Genomic DNA, 18,484 nt, shown 5'->3' with positions numbered 1-18,484 from the left:
AGTTATGACGATTTTCCCCACATGACTTGTTTGGAATGTAATTCAGGAGTCTGCAAAAAGACCAACTGCCTCAGATCATATCTCTGCAAATATAGCACAAAAAGCTCTAAAATTTGGACCCGATATTTAGCACGATTTCTTCTCAAATGGGATTTTGTTTTTGCTTCTGAAACATCGGAGAAAAAAAGTTATAGCAAAAATTCCACGATGACCTGTTTGGAGCAGCGAAACCCTAGAATCCAAAGCTCTGATACCAAATGTTATGAAACCAGCTCAAGAAAAGATAGACAAGATAGATCAACGCCTTAGAATTCAGCCTCTTCAAGGGGGAAACCTCCTTTACATTACATAAATGAACAATTCTTGGATGATTCAAATGACAAAACCTCCTTTCTATATATAGGAGTGTAAGGAGTCATAATATAACCCAGCCGACCTAATAATAATAATATAAAGCCACAAAAATAACAATAGAGGGATTCTATGGGGCACAGTGATAACACTATGGGGATAATAGGGACAACAATATTAATAAGGGATACAAATACAATATTAATGGGGTAATCACTAGTATTATAGGGACCCAACAAATATTGTTAGGATATGGGCCTGTCCCTTCGATCATATGCATCATTCCTTAGGCTTGAAGTTACCTGTGTGGGTAGCACGTAGCTCATCCTTGTCGGTTCCCTCATCTCCATATCCTACAACTCAATAAATTGAGTGGTTGGCATGATATTTCACACAGAAAACATAGAATCACCCTTCAATTGCCTTTTGCAACCTTGATTAGGGAAAATGCTATCGTATGACTTAGTAAGATGATATAATATGAACTGATTGCAAAATATATGACTGTATATGGTGACAATGACTTCTTCAGGGGCATCATTATAGAGGCCACAAAGAGCTAATGAACCTTCCAAACAATTTATCAAATCAATTTGTTTTTCCCTGGGTAGCATCCTTGTTGCTTTTGTAGAAGATCTCCAAGTAGAAATGAATAAGAAACTTTTAACAAGAAGAGGATGATCACATGCTTTACAAAGATGTAAGAACATCAATAATATATTCACAATAAAAAAATTTCACAGTTCCTGCAGCAATGCAGACCTTGAATTAAGCTTGTAAATGAGCTTCAAGCACATGGTAAAAATTATGTTCTTCTATAGAGAATTCAACTTTATGCAAGGTAATTATTTTAAGAGGTGATGTAATAACAGGCTTTCCATCAATGGTAGTACCTTTCGTGCACAGAAGGATTACTTTCTTTAGGTCAGCTTGGAGCTTCTAGTATCCTGAAATTGGATTTTTGAAAATTGGCATCTTTATTTTGGAAGTGAAAGGCTTAGAAACAACATGGATCATATTCTATAAATCTAAAGTAGATGAAAATATCATCAATAGAATTCTGGATTGGTGTCGCAGAGAGACACCACCTTCGTTTAGCTCGTAAACCCCAACATGCTCTAGCAACTTGTGTCCTATGATTCTTAATACTCTGAGCTTCATCTAGAACCACCCTAAACTAACCCACTCTTGCAAGAGGGTGAGGAACATGTTCACTTGAGGAGACATTTTCTTCCTAGATTCTTTGTCTTCTTAATAGTCTCTGACATTTGCTTTTTATTTTTAAGAATAAAAGAGTGAATTAGACCATAATCACGATGGTTTCTTTCAACTTCTTCATAATCATCTCCAAGATCTTGTTATGGAACTTCCATACTTATGATGGAATAAGTATTCGGAACAACATCATGCTTTTCCAGCTCATAAGTGTCCTTTGTCTTGTTTCTTCCATGATAGACCAATATAGACAGATTGGCTTTTGTGGTAACCTTGTCATAGATTTCCTGTGCCCATTTCTTAAGAACACTTGTTGGACACACAACCAAAATACTGGTAGATGGTTGGCCTTTCTTCATAGAAAATGTATTTTATTCCCCTTAATGCATTCCTTAGAAGAAGCGAGTAGCTGAAACAAAATTAAAGAAGTTGAGGAAGAAATACCAAAAGCTTCAGAAGACAATTAAAAGGCTACGAAGGAAATTAAAAGAAACTGCAAATAGGGAAGCCCAGAGCACTACTCCTCAGGTATTCACTGTGGCCACACAAACAGAAATATGTGAGGACAAGGCAATAGGAACCCAGACCGAACCTATTTCTACTCAGACAGGAGCCACCCAAACAAACTTTCATGCAAACTTAATGGATATAGTTGTTCAGACGAAGGGTTTGTCCTCCCATAATAAAGAACTCAGACGGAGGGTTTTTCCTCCCATAATAAAAGAACTCAGACCGAAGGTATACCCTCTCACAGCAAAGGCAACCAGACAAAATAAAAATTCAAGGACACCACATTAGGCAGTGATCCTATTCTTTTAAAGTTACAGGAGGATATGGTACAAGCCCAAATTTCTTTAAAGCAAGGTAGGAAGGAGGCAGTTCCTCTACAGAATTATTAGGTGTTGCAGAAGCAATTCAAGGAATTGACCATAACTAAGGGTGAAACTTTTGCTAAGTTTAGGCAAGAGGAAGAAAGGCTGAAGAAGGTAAAAACCAAGCTAGACAAGGTCATGGTTCAGATTATCACCATTTTCTCGTTATGTTTGGATGTCTTATCTTGCAGGTCTCCTACTACAAACTATGCCATGTTTTTATTAGAAAGATACTTATTTTTTAATATTAAATCCGTAAATGTCGGCAAGCCAGTGGAATTAAAGACAACTGAAGAATTTATAAGTTGCTATAAAGAGCATGGGGTAAAAGTCCAACGTCTTCTCTGTGAATTTTATTTGCATAATTTTGTAGTAGAATGGGAGGTGGATAAGAGTCATAGCCCTTTTATTGGGGACATTTAGTTTCAGGCCTTTATTTCTTTCATAGCTAATCAACTTAAGTGGTCTAAGGCTTATAACTCTTTCCAAAGAAAAGAACATGAACTAGATTTGTGGGTAAGGAGTGAGCCTACTCACCCCTTGCAACTGTTTGTTAAACTCAAAAGGCTCATGACACAGGAGGGTGTGACTAAGATTCTGGGCCTATACATAAAGAAAGTGTGCAAATATGAAGGGTATATTTCCTCTCCATTCGGTAAAAGTCCTTGATTACATCCAAACAGAGATGGACAGTCTCAACTAATAGTGTCAAGAACAGAGAACCATTTAACTACATGAATTTCAAATCTACTGCGGGTCGTTTGGTCACATACATCAATATTATCTTGAGGGAAGGACCATATTGGTTAGGATGTCAATTTAGGAGTCCTATTATTTGGTACCCTCCTGAAGGATATCGTTCTGATTATGAGTTGTCAGAAGGTCATGAAGAGACATCCTTTGCAATTTTAATACAACATCACGGTTTTAGGTCTGATAAAGAAAAATTCTTTCCAACTTACTCTTTAACTGCATTACATAGGAACAACTTATTTTCATGAGGACATGAAACAAAGTAAGCAAGGGAGTATGTTAAGCCGTGCAATAGGTAAAAGTTTACTCTTGATTACACTGTCTTTTTCCTCCTTTCTATGCATTTGTGCTATGATGTAATAAGGTTTTGATAGAATTTAGATAATAAGTGAATGAAACTTCTTTTGATATGATTTGAATGTCAAAACTAACTATCGTTGCTTTTTATGCAGAAATTAGCAAATGGAACAGTTGTTGCTCAAAAGATTGAACAACAAAGGATAAATAGGGGAAAAGGGCGCGTCTTATTTGGTCGGATAGAGGAACAAATCAAGAGGATCACCACAAGATAGAATATTGTCTGATAATAGAATTTGGTTGTGAATTCCTCAGGATCTCCTAATCTTGAGGAATCACATTTATCTTTTTTTCTCTTTGACTATAAGAGGGGAAAAATGAATGAAGAAAAGGATGGAACTTCTTGCTTTTTTACTTCAATTGTAATTTTAATATACAGGGCATGATTTTGAAGCACACGTTGTGTTGTAATGACATTTGAATTTGATGAATAATACATAATTTGTGTTTTTGTTCATTTGCGATATTCTAAAGTAGTTAAGCAGTAATCACTGGCGGCTTGGGCCCGGTCACTGGTGTATTTCACTGTTGTTCCCTGTTTTATACTTTTACTTTTCTTTTACTGCAAGTTTGATTATTCTGTTTTATAGCTTTACAATTGATTTACTTTCATCAGTGTGGAGTTCGTATATTCGTTTCATTAATTCTTAATTCTGTCAATTGATTCCATTTATTTATGTCGTGGATTGAATTAATTATCAGATAAGAATAATTTCATGTTAGTTAAAAGACAGAGTGTCATTGATTAGATTAGGTGCTTTACTTCTATGAAGTAGTTTAGATTCAGCTAAAAGAGCTCTATTATTGCTACAGTGCACTTGATTGATGTAATTGAAATTAGAATCTCTTAATTAAGATTGAGTTTTGGTTTTGATTAAGATTAAGTTTTGATGCTTGGATAGGTTAATTTCCTTGAAGTTGCAAGCTTGAGATTTATGGTTTGATCCATTTACTCTTGTATTAAGTTTAATAAATTATCTTAAAGTATTACTATCTATAGATATAACGATTTCCATCACTTGCATATATTGTGTACACTCTTGAAACAAAAATACTTACCCAAGTTGATAATCAATGTGAGGCAATTAGGAGTTCTAAAAGACACCTTATATGCACCCAACAATATGCAAGAATACCACCAACACACTGCATGTTGGTTGTCTCTTGTAGAACCATCCAATCCAATGCAATCCTCTAGTTCTTTAGCAAAGGTAATAATAAAACATCATCATTAGGGGTAGCTTCCACTATTGGCAGATCTTGGTACTACAATACTGCTCTGAATGTCATTGCTTCATCATCCTTTGGCCAAGATGGCACATGTAGACCAACTGCATTTAAGGATCTTGCACAACCTAGAGTAGAAGGAAAGTGCCTTCTTGTATTGTTGTAATCAAGCTCGTCTTATGTATTTGAATCACCATTCCAGTTTTTAATACCATTCAGGTTAGGTTTCTCAATCACTTCCTCATCAAGATTTAGTGAACCAAATTTCCAGGTAAAAGGAAAGCTCCCACCGCTCCACTCCTTGATTTGTGGTTTCTGTTTAAAACTCCCATTGTTCCACTCCTTGATTTTTGGATTGTGTTCAATACTTGCACACATCCACTCCTCCCTAGCTTGTATCTTCTATTCAAAACTTTGACCCATTCGGTCCTCCTTGACATGTGGTTTCTTCTCAACACTAAATTTTGAATGCTGGTAAGAATTCCCTGTATTCTATTTCGTTTATGTAGCTTTTCCTCCTAATGCAGTTCTAGATGACCCTTGTAATTTCAACCCAACTAATCTTCTTTCATTAGCATTGATGCACATTTTTCGATAATACCAATCTGAAAGGCTAGATTTTTTTGTGGTATCTTCCACAAACCTCGCTTTACAGACTTTTTATTTGATGGTTTATCCTAGGCAGGAAGTTTTCTACAAGCATCAACATTCACACTATCTAGTTTAGAGGAGTGTCCAAATTGGTTAAGGGTGATTTCGACATCTTTGTCACTGTTGTTTGTATGAGTGAGGTCTACCTACTCCCTTGCAACTGAAACCTAGAAAGTTTGTCCCTGAAATAGGCTCCTTCACATTGTTTGCACTTAATTTTGTATTTACCAGAAGAAGATCATCATCAATAAAACTAGGATTTTTATGATTCCTCTTAGAATTCAATGAATTCACAGTGGAAATATGTGACAATATTGTTACCCATGTTTGTTGGGAAAATCTAGTCTAATGCCAAAACTGATCCATCACAAATTTGGATTCAAGCTCTTTGGTATGAACATATTTAGCATTTCAGATACAAGAATCTGATCAGTCCTATTAGTGTTAGTATTTATATACTCCCATCAGTGATAAAAAATTATCTTTTCATATCATATTAGGGTCCCATTCGGAAATTTTTGTCATTCCACTAGGTCGTCATGCAAAAATTTGGTCACTGAAGGTTGAATTAGGGATTCCTCTACTCATTTTAGAAATTTAACCTTTGCTGGATCATTTCATCCTTGTTGAGTATCCATTTTCCATAAAGTTAATGACATCATTCCATCACATCAGTCATGTCATCTTGAAATTCAGTCCTTCAAGGTCTCATTAGGTATTTTAGGGTTTTTCAAGGCTCCATTAGGTCATTAGTTTTCTCATGGTTCAATAACATTCCACTACATTTCATGCAGAAGAGCCATAAGGGAGGTCATTTCAGAATGTATGAGGCCATTCCAACTCATAAACATCATGTCTCCATCATTTTTCAAGAATTCATTCGAAGGGACAAATCATTTGCCACACATAGGACCATTTTTTATTTGAACTATGTTTCTGACCAAACAGAGATGAATTTGAAAAATGTGAGAGAGGTGTTTGTACATAATAGGCCAAGGATGAAAAATCTCCTTCAATATTTACACAGGTATCATGGTTTTGGATAAATGTCAAAAATATAGTTGCTACAAGAGGTTTTCTACATTTCTAGAGTGACCTTGGAAAATTGATTTTTCTCCTAGATGGAGTGTCCCAATTACTTTTGTGATGAGTCAAATGATAACTAGACAGAAATATATTTCCAATGAGCTATCATGAGCTCAATTTGGAGTTGAGGAAGACCTCCAAATGTTTCCTGCAAGATCACACTTCATTTTTGCACCCTCATTCTCCACTTTTTTCCCAGTCTTGGGAGAATTACGTTTTGAAGGGCTATAATAGGTCATGTTCCATTATTGATAGGTCCATTGTGTAGCCAAGAGAGATATATTTCCAACGAGCTATCATGGGCTCAATTTGGACTTCGGTAAGGCACTCAAAATTCGATTTGAAGTTGGCGTTGTGCACTTCCTTCAGGGGCTATGCACTTGCCCAGAAATCAGCAGCATGGTCAAACATGTAGTGACCTAGGCGCTACACACTTTTTTGAGGAACTTTTTGGAGGAATGGAAACAAAAATTGGATTCATAAGGACCAATACATCTAGGAAAACCATGTTTCCATCCCTAGAAAGAAAAACTAGTAGGTGAAAAAGGCAAAAAACCACCTAAAAATCATGTTTCTGCCTCATTTTTGGACCAGGCGTTGCGTGTTTGAGTAGTCTTAGGAGAATGGAGTTTTGGAGGGTCAAATCAAACCCATTTTGAAAACCAAGGGAATTTTTGGAAACTATATAGGATAAAATTTCCAATGAGCTATCCTGGGCTAGATTTGGACATCAGAGAGGTAGGTAAAAGTGAGATTGAAGATGGCGCTATGCGTTTGACACTGGCGCTGCACGTTTGACAGTTGTCCTAGTTTTCACTGTTTCTCTCCAAAATTGAATTTTACCTATGGGAAATCAATGTTTTACTAATTTAATTGATGAGGATGATGTAATTATTATGTTTTTACTATTACCTAGGGTAATTACATTAGTTAAATGGCTTCCATGACTTATAATGAATTAGTTCAATTAAGTTAGGGATGAGTCACTTTGACCACCCTACACTCTAGCTATCAGTTCACGTTTTGTTGCAACTGCTCCTCCTCTCATGGATTCGACCCCTAAGGCTAGGATGAGTTGGTTTTGAGGCCTATATCAGGTAATTTTTCAGTCATTCTATAGGTTGGACTCCATTAGATATTGTATTAGTGTTTCAGACTTTGGCATGGAATATATTGGATGAGTTGCAGCTATTTTGGTGGGATTCTTGTGGCATGGTATTTTGATACTATTTCTTCTTCAGTTTCATATGTATGAATGTTTTGTACCTTTCATGATCCATTTCACTCTATTTATGTTTGATTTTCAAGGTGTGATAAGCATAATACATCTCCTATGCTCCATTTTGGGAAAATCATCATAATGTGTTAATTTCTTCAGTTTAAAAAGAATTCATGATGTCCATGCTCTTTTTAGCACCTCACTAGTCTAAATAATCTCATCACTATACTACAAAGTGTTAAACTAACTTTCCTACTTTTCCCCATCAGATGTCTACAGTTCTGATTCTCTTTTGCCTTGACCTAGTTCACTCTTTGACCTAATTCACTCATCTAGTGTTTACCCCAACCAAATCAAATCAAACAAACCCTGAGCTACTATATCTAGCATAAAACCCTAATCCATCTAGCCTTATTAGCCGTGATCCTTTGGAGAGAGCCCTCTCTAGTTTGGTAGGGCTAGCTACCAAGTCAAAAGATTGGTTTGTGGTTACCTCAGCTGGACTCTTCCTCAGCCTTGGAGATCTAGAGGAGTGATAACAAGTACCTTTGACACTGTGCTCTTTGTGAAAATAGGGAGTACAATTGATATGGAAGTTGAATGAGTGTAAACCCATTAAAGGTGTACCAATTTTTAGCTGTTTCTCATTTTTTATATCTTCTTTCCTATTTTCTATCATTTTTTTGTGTCATAATAGCTAGGGTCATTCCCAAACACGAGTAGCATATGCATCTGCCTCAAATCACAGAAGAGCATGGAATAATGAAGAACACAAGGTGTATTTTTGAACTCTTGGGATTTCATTGACCCATTTCATTAACACAAAGAAAGAAAATTCAACTGTGTATGCTTTCCCATTCCACTTTAAATTATATTTCCCATTACATTGTTTTTGGTTTTCCAAATACCGGTGTCATGCGGAAAGAGTCAATTTTTTGGACAAAATCGACCTCCCTAGAAGCTAAGGCTTTCTAGTGACAAACAAGACAATTAAACACTATCTTTTCCTAAACATGCATTTAGAATACAAGAAACCAGGTGTTTAAAACATACCTTTAGTCCAACGCTTGTTTGTTGTAGTCCAGCCTCTCTGATCCAGATGAGCTCCTTCAAATTGAAGCCTGCATTCACTAACAAGCAAACGATTACATAGCACCTGAATAACTCATATAATAAAACATATTCATCATAAATACCAAGGAGTATATGAAACAAATTATGTATAACAACTTGTTGAGAAAAATGAGCTTAATTGTATTAAGTGGAAACAAAAGAAACCATTACAACCAGTGCCTTGGTGTTGTGCAGGTCCCTCCCAGGGTCCAACAAGAGTTATCCTTTACTTTGATCAGCTCACCCACTTCCAAATGAAGTTAAGAAAGGATGGGAATCTCTCCTCTCAAGCTCTATAAGGGAGTCCTAATTTCAGCAGCATCTACCCTTAGGAATGTTCAGCTTTCAACCTCCTCTCCCTCTGGCCCAATGCCTGTATTTATAGTGCTTTGGAGGAAGTTAATCAGGTCCACCATGAATGGGATAAGCCCCTCTTTCAATGGGATATCTCCCCTCTTCATGGGATAAGTTCCTCTTTCATTGGGATGCATGAACCATCTGGAGGCGCTCAATCCACGTCAAACCATCTTCTAGAATGCTCTAGAATTGACCACAAGTAACTTTTTTGAAGTGAAACTTGCGCCTTTTGACCTTTACAGGAGTACGCACCCACCCCTTTATATACAGAGCGTACAAGTACACAGGTTTTATGAACAGGAGGTGCGTACACGCAGGTAAGGCTAAGAGAAACTGCGTAACCAGAGTTAATTGACTTTTTAAGGACTTTCTCTCTTTCTTGGAGTTTGACATGAGGAGCAAAGGTGTAAGACTTGCCAAGGAGGATAGTATGACAGTTGATGGAGCCATACTAACTGCAGATAGTCATGGTGACAAATTTTAGTGTAATAGATTTCCCCCTAAAGTGCGAAGCCTGTAGTAGATTAGGGTTTCATATCATCTAGGAAGGGTGAAGTACTTTATCATTTCAAGGATTATCTTGTGGAGAGCCCGGTTGGAACTTGCAAGTATTCAACACAAAATAAATGTATGAGATCATATCATCGCTGAGGTAGGCATTCCCATACTCAGATCAAACACTTTAACTAACAAATTAACTACTGCTCTGATACAGGAATGATTTCGCAATACATCATAATCATAGACTCATGTAGACACAGTATGGACGCAACCATCTGTTTATAATTAGTCTACTATACAATGAATACAAAACTCCTCGCAGCCTGGATGGTGGAAACTAGATCCAGGGTCTTCATTTCTACTGCCCGAAATAGTACGATTCTATCCATGCGAATAAATGAGTTGATGTCGAGCATGGTAGAAACCACTTGATTACCAGTCAATGATGTAAACTGTTAACAAGTGTGAGAGAGACCACCAGTGATGTCGATGGTTCTCAAAGTACCCAGTACAATCCATGAGATGTGAATGAATGTGCTGATGTCGAACATGTCACGAAATCCTTCGATCGAAATTCAATGATGTAAACTGTCGTCGAAGGCGAGAAATTTGCCATTGATGCATGCAGATTTCAAGGTACTGATGATTTCTAGATCATTTTTCTAGATAATGTGTTGATGTCGATAGAAAGCGATCCGTCGTAGGCAAGCCCACAACACGAAATCATAAATCAAGTTGAAGAAATGTAGTTGTAAGGACTGACTCAGGGATGGTCAAGATGGATGACAGGTATTTTGCAGATGAATGGGTTATTTGCAGCGACCTCTTGAACACATAACAACACAACAGATGGCTTGGTGACATTTGACCCAAAGTTAATACCCGGCTGAAGACTTTCAATGTGGTTCAATCAACTGTGAGGCAAAGGATTTCCCAACCTAGGTGAATGAAAAGTGTCGTGTTCAAGAGTGGTGATAAGGTTTCTTCTGAGACAAAGGATAATAAATAGGCTCATTTTTCTCTCTTTTCCCCCACCATTTCTGGCAAGTACCTCTTTATTTTTTACAAGCTTGAGGAGGATAACATATGCTTGATTATAAGCTCATCCTTCGGATGAGTCCAACTTAGTTTAGATTCGAACCCTAAGAAGGAGTGGTTCGTTCCTGTTTGTAATCGAACAGGTCCTTTACTGTGAAATTTTAACGAGTCCAGTATAGGAGAAACTCGGCGTTTTTCAATTTTAGAGAGTCTGAAAAACTTAAGAAGACTCCAGGGTTGAACTTTTCCGTAAATTTCTGTCTCCCAAGCCCGAAAAAGTATAAAATAATACTTGAGAGAACCGCTTGATCTTTTACTACCAAGGAGTACTTTCATAGTTAGTGTCTTTGACCTGAAAAGTAAAAAGCGATCAAGGACACGTCGTTTTATTTCCAATATCGAATTTGAAACGACAAAAATCCAGCAATCTTTTCCTATTTTTACGGTCAGAAAAGGGCTATAAGTGGACCGTCTTTTAATTCCGTTTTAACAAGTGTAAAAGAAACGCTCGGCAATCTTTTCATGTTTTAGGAGTCAGAAAAGGGCTTAAAACATGACTCTGATGTTTTTGTTTGTAAAAAATGACAATTTTTCCCGAAGATCCTTTATCCTACACAAAAACTAACACATTACTCATACCTGTTTACGATGGATAAAAATACTTTGAAAAATACCTTTTCATGGTGAAAAATAATCAAATTTAACATTTATTTACCCAAAAAACCTATAAAAAGGGCTTTTATCAATTCATTTTTACCATTTTACTGTTGAGGAGAGAAAAAAGGCTTTTGGCAAGAAATTTCCCGTGGACATTGGGGAGAATCCGACCGTCGAAATCGAACGTCATCTCATCAGGTATTCTACAACATCCTCCCTTGCATTTTCATCCGTTTAGAATTTATTTTTAGGTCCTAGTTTCATTTTTTGGAGACTTTGGGGTTTCAAGGTCCGCCTTTCGGGGTACGCAGGTGCTCCACTGGTGACCTGCGTACCTCGACATTTTCTCAGTTGGGAAAATGGTGGGCATACGCAACCTGCCTTAAAGGAACCCGTGTACCCACGCCCTGTTCCTAAAGGCGGGGTGCGTACTCTGCGCAAAGGGTTTACATACCCCAAATTCTCCAAATTGGACCAATAAAATTTGATTTTATGAATTCTAATGGATGTTCTCCGGTGTGTAGATTTCCCACCATGCTTGATTGGCGTGAGAGAGAGCACAAAGATGTTGATTTGGCCGCCATTAATCATCAACCGTCCATTGATGCTTTGAAGGCATGCGACCTTTACAAATACTGGGCCATACTTGGCATGAGGGTCCAGGTGAGATTTCTAGAGTGGCTGGTAGAGAGGTGGAATGTTCAAGATCAGTGCTTTTACATCAGAGGGCACTAGCTCGAGATAGAACCCTCAGATATCTACTTTCTCACTGGTTTGCGCAAGAGAGGCGAACACTTGACTCTGTTCGGAACTAGGCCGGGTGGCCAGTCCATCGCTAGTCTTCGTGTAGAGTGGTGTAATAATCAGAACCAGGAGAAGGGGATAGAGATTAAAACTATATCCCGCCCTAAACTTATGGTCATTGATTTTACAGTTACCAGACTTTGCAGGGTTGCCGCTTTGCACATTGCCACCAGGTCCCAAATGCGGATGGCGATTGATTGCTAGCAGGGCACCATTTTCAATTGGTGTGATGCTGTGTTGGCCAATTTAAAGGGCCAACTGACTAGGACTAAAAATGGACAATTAAAGACTTTTGGTTATGGTCCTTTAGTTGTGAGTTTTCCCCTAGAGAGGGTTCTGATGCTGATCCCACAGTAGCTTACTGTTGAGGTTGGGCCTCCCTGAGAGCCTAAATTGGTGCGATGGGTTACTGTTATGGCCCGTCATCCTGACGAGGGCATGGAGGTTGTCCGATTTACTCTGGAGTACTTTCACTGGTTAGAGGACCAGGTCTTTTCGATACAGGATTTTCCTTATGCCGGAGTTGATTTTCGTGGAGATCCGGACATGATTCTTCCACCGGGAGAACAGTGGGATAACACAGGTACTTCATTTTTCATAAGTTTTTAAATTATCTACTTTTTTTTTGTTTTTATATTGTCTCAAAGCTGATAGTGACAATTTTCAAAATGCAGATGTAGGCCCACGTCAACCAGCCAATCTCCGGCCTTTTGAGAGGAGACTACTAGTTGCAGCGACACCGGTCCCACAGGACGAGGCCACAGAGACTTTAGCTGAGTTGGAGCATGACCTAGAGCGTCTTACAGCAGACATACCGGAGACTACTATAGATGATATTCCTATCAGGCTTCAGCGCTTTGTAGTCGGAGTCCCAGGACCTTTTAGGAGGTTCTTGTGTAGGGTGGCTCGTGCAGTGGTGTCATATAGAGATCATCACCAGTGATTTAGATGGTCGTTTTTGTAGACACATGTGACATTTTGGTTTTTTGTACTTATCATTTTTGCCGATCATAAGGTGTTTTTCAACCTATGATCGAAGACGATGTATTTTTTGACACACTCCTATCTATATATATATATCATTATTACCGGCTTATCTTGTTAAACATGTATGATAAAATGTTTTTAAATTTACATGTATGATTATTGCAAATGTCTATTTAACATTCGAGAAGCAATTGCATCTGCTAATGTATTTAAAGACCTTGGAATATGTTGATATTCAATGTAATCAAACTCACGTTCCAAGAGACGCACTCTCAAAAATAACCTTAATAACACTGGATTTCTAATGGCATACACTCTATTAAGCTGTAATACAATGAGTTCAGAATCTAACCTCACTATCAAACTCTGAATCCCAAACGAAATAGATTCAGACAATAACTCAATCACTGCACTGTATTCTGCAATGTTGTTTGTTGTTTGACCGAGGCTCACCCCATGCATAGAAACTAACTCGTCAGAGGGCGAATAAATAACCCAAGCTGCGGAAGAGATATTCTGTGTACTACGACAAGCACCATCAGCAAAACCAATGTATGTTTGGAGAGGCATCGACATCTGCATCATTAAGTGTAAAACCAAGATAAGCCAGAATAACGACGAAAACACACTTTCTAAGCTAAGCACACTGTCTAAATTAACAAACACACCAGCTAGAAAGAAAAACCTAACCTAACTAAAATCTCCATACCCATCTTTTAAGCATAATACCTCTTTAGGTAAAGTCCATTTCTGGGTTTACCCAAAGAGTCCCCGTCAAATTCTACCAGCTCATAGGCCCCTTTGGCAAGCTTTCGCTTGACAATATAGGGCCCATGCCACATAGGAACGAATTTTCCAGCACCTAATTTATCATTAGCTTGATCATATAATAACACTAGGTCACCTTCCGAAAAATTTCGAGGGGTCACGTTTCGATCATATTGAGATTTCATTTGTTTTGCGTGAGTCTCGATTGCCAAAGCGGCATCACGTCGATTCTCATATAATTGAGCTAAGTATAATAAACGCTTCTCCTCTTCGGAAGTAGCCGGAAGTAACTCGATGGCCATTTGCAGTGACAGGATTTTGTATTCAATAGGTAGCACAGCTTCCAAACCATAAACTAGTTGGAAAGGAGTGAACCCTGTAGATGTTTTCACTGAGGTTCGGTATGCCCAAAGTGCTGAAAATAACATGTTGTGCCAATTCGACCAATGAATACTAATGATTCGTCGGATCATGATAACTAAAACTTTATTGATAGACTCAACCAGACCATTGGCTTGTGGATAATAAGGAGTTGAACTATCGTGACGTAAACCAAGCTGGCCTGTGAGTTTTGTCATCATAACATTTTGAAAATGCCGCCCATGGTCAATGATTATCGCTTGTGGGACACCAAACCTAGCAATTATGTGATTGAATACGAAAATTGCAGCTGTCTTGCCGTCAGCCTCGAATGTAGGCATCGCCTCGGCCCACTTAGTAAAATAATCAACCGCAAGGATGATATACGCATGCCGCCCGGCCGAGTGAGGGTTACATGTAATAAAATCGATACCCCATTTGGCAAAAGGACCAACGACAATTATAGGGTGGAGAGGAGCAGGTGGAGCGCGCATCTTTCGATCAAACACTTGACAATTGTGGCATTTTCAGACCGCAGTAATACAATCTTTAAACATGGACGGCCAGAAGTAGCCAGCGCACAACACCTTTTGGGATGTGGCATACCCAGACATATGACCGCCACACGCTCCAGAGTGACAGTCATTTAGAACCCTTTCTGCATCTTCGTGAGTTAAGCAACATCGAAAAATAGAGTCTGCCCCCCGTCGATAAAGAGTATCTCCAATAATTTTGTATTGTTGGGACTGGAATCTAATTTTCCGACGTTTCAACTTTGAAGCTTCGAGCCGAAAGGATTGGGTCTGGAGATAGATGATGATATCTCCAAACCACGAATATAAAGTTCTGATAAGAAACAAAGATTCGTCTGCAATGGGTTCCTCTGCCACAGTTTCCGTGTCAGCATGCGGGAAGTCACACATCAACTCTACAAAAACTAAGGATTTCTTAGACTTAGATTTTTCGAACTCCAAGTCGAACTCTTGCAGGATGACAATCCATTTGGAGTACTTGCCCTCTAGCAATTGTTTAGTCAAAATGTAAATCATAGGGTAGTAATCCGAAATGACTGTAGTTTTACGAAGTAAATTGTAGTGACGAAAACGTTGGACAGCTTGAACGGCTGCCAATGCCAATTTCTCCACATGCGAGTATTTTAGCTCAGTGGGATTTAATGTCCTACTAAGATAATATATCACATGTTCCGTTCTGAATTCATCTTCCTAAACTAACACCATTCCAATAGTGGAATGGGAGGCGGCGAGGTACAAAAAGTAATCTTGGTTGTAGTTGGGAGGATGCAACAACGGTGCATGGGTCAACGCGTGTTTGAGTGCATCAAAAGATTTCTGAGCTATCTCATCCTAAGAGAATTGAGAGCTCTGTTTCAACAACCGTGTAAAACCTTTTGTAACCTCGGCGTAGTTAGGAATGAATCGTCGTAAAAAGTTTGCTTTCCCCTGCAAACTTTGGAGTTGGCGAAGACTCGAAGGAGGAGGCAATTTTATGATAGCTTCTACCTTCGAGGGATCGACGCAAATGTCTGCTTTTTAAACTACAAATCCTAGCAATCGTCCCACTTCTATACAGAAGACACATTTTTGTGGGTTCAATCGAATACGATAATGCCTACACCTCATGAAGATTGCTCGTAAATGGACAAGGTGATCAGCTCAATGTAATGAATGAGCGGGCAAATCATCGAGATACGGTTGCACAATGTGTTTGATGTCATGAAATGCATAAGACATCGCCCTTTGAAAATTTGCTCCGGCGTTCTTAAGCCCAAAAGGTAATTTGCAGTAAGCAAATATCCCACATGGACAAATGAAAGTCGTTTTTGGTTGATCAGCAAGTAGAATATTGATTTGATTGTAACCAGAAAACCGTCCATAAAGGAAAATATTTCACTACCGACGCAATCATCAATGATTTGATCAATATAGGGTGTTGGGTAGTTGTCCTTTGGACAAGCTCGATTAATATCCCTATAATCGATGCATATTCTTATTGTTCCCTGTTTTTTGTTAACCGGAACAATATTCGATACCCAATCCGTTAACGGGATCGGATAAATGAAACCTTCTTTCAACAGCTTCTAAACTTCTGCTTTAATTGCAGCAGCTTTTCATGGGTGAGTCTGACGCAAACGTTGCCGGACGGGTTTAGCATCTAGGTAAGTCTTGATCTCATGAACAACAATTGCAGGATCAATTCCTGGCATTTCCTCATAGGACCAGGCAAACACGTCGCGGAATTCTTGAAATAGGGCCTTGTATATCTGAATTTTGTCATCTGTACACGAGGCACCTATATGAATGTTTTCAACAATTCCGGGCTTTACTGAAATGTCAATGGGAAGAGTTCGAGAAATATTTCCCAAATTCAACTCTGAATCAGGATGTTTCATGGGATTCTAAGCCTCTTTGACATATTCAGCTGTGAAAACGGATGAGAAATCATTGTCAAAACGATCATCCTCAGGAAAAACCGAAGATCTATGATGGAGATCCTCCCATGGTAAATCGTCTACACACAGGACTTCACGAAGTTGTTCGTCAGATGACACAACTTCGGGAAATGCTATTAAGTCTGAGGTTGATGTGAAAAGTGATTCCTCACGGACCACATTCATTTGGTCGACTTTGGTTGAACACAGGTCGGCAAAAGACTACACAGCTTCATAAGCAATTTCATATGGACTCAACGACATAGAATTACCAAACGAGTCGATTTCAGATTCAGAAGGAATGATCCATGGATCATCATAATAAATAGTATCTGATGTAATCATATGAATAGTTGCAAATGAAGACGACGCGTTGAGTGGAGGAAAAGGAAAAGTTCCCAGTAAACCGGCATCTTTAACTAATCCTACACCAACATCCTTATATGGGATAGTCGTTTTACCGACATGCTGGATACTCTCTGAAGAGGTTGGGTCGGATGAAAAGTAAGTCAGCTGGTCTATTGTCATGATCTTGCCATTATGTGGAAACTTTATTACTCGGAAGACCGATGAAACGACCGCTGTCATAGCGTAAGTCCAACTTCGACCCAAGAGAAGGTTGTAGTCTAGAGGGGCATAACCCACCTCCACGTCTAGACTAACGGTTTTTCCTTCAACCCCTATAGGCAAATCCTGTAAAATGCCAAAAGGACGGAACCCACAACCATCAAAGGCCTTAAGAATTGTCGGGGATTGATTTAGTGAAGGAGAACCAAGCGATCTCCAGCACTGCATCGACATAATACACATGGAAGCTCCCTCATCAATTACAGTCCGATGAATAGGCCTGTTTTTTACTATCACTGGGATCTGGAAAGCCATTTGATGAGGCAAACACAGTGTACTATTTTCTAGATCAAAGATTATTAGGTTCGGGTCCTGAACATCAACAACTCCTATAGCCGACAAAAGTAATTTTTGTTGGGCTGGGCATGATTGTAGCACTTCCAAAGCCAACATTGCTGAGGGTGAAACAGCTAAATCCTCAACAATGTTGTAATTTTGGGCTACTCTCGCATGTGGATTGAAAGCAGACCTTCGAAGTACACCCTTAGCGGGCGGTTTGATTACTAAGTCAGGGTTAGGTTTCTCGATCTGTAGTGGATCGGACCGGGAGCTGAGGTTGATGGATTTGAATGAGAAGATTCTGCTTCTTTCGATCCATCAACAGTACTTTTACTACCATAATCGTGCGATCGAGTCGCAATCCTTACATGAGACATCATCAATATGGGTTCTTCAGTGGCACTCGAGGAAGAACCTAGCATTTTGCTATCTTTCGGAAATGGGTCCTTCAAGACAGCAGGAATTTGGGAACCCTTGACGATTTTCGCAACCTCGGCTCGATGAGGGCAGTCTCTTGTGAAGTGTTCTTATTCACAAATAAGACACGGATAACGAGGCTTGAGTTTTTCATCATTGGATTCCGCTTTTTCATTTTTCTCCTTTGGAGTTTTGTCTGCTTTATTCTTCTTCTTGCCTTTCTTCTTTCCACCGGTTTTTGATTTAGCCGTAGATGACTCTACAGCGTGAATGTCGGTGGAAAGTTCTGCAGAAGAATCTCCTGTCGGGAGTTGAGTAAGGTTATAATAGGAGAAGAATTCTTTGAAGATTTCTTCTTGCTTTTAGTATTCACCGTACCAATCATGCCATCAGCAA

The 18,484-nt window shown here is 38.8% G+C and overlaps 1 pseudogene; it reads right to left on the bottom strand.

Moving 5' to 3' along the window:
- Positions 1 to 740: 740 nt before the first annotated feature.
- LOC149209704 (helicase-like transcription factor CHR28 pseudogene) lies at positions 741 to 1,925 on the bottom strand (annotated as a pseudogene).
- Positions 1,926 to 18,484: the final 16,559 nt, after the last annotated feature.

This window comes from Pinus tabuliformis, chromosome 1_2 (assembly GCF_031772625.1).
Source record: "Pinus tabuliformis cultivar Carrire ecotype Pingquan chromosome 1_2, CPIR1, whole genome shotgun sequence".
Classification (NCBI taxonomy): domain Eukaryota; kingdom Viridiplantae; phylum Streptophyta; class Pinopsida; order Pinales; family Pinaceae; genus Pinus; species Pinus tabuliformis.
The sequence above is the reverse complement of the archived record's forward strand: the minus strand, read 5'-3'. Positions and strand labels throughout refer to the sequence as shown.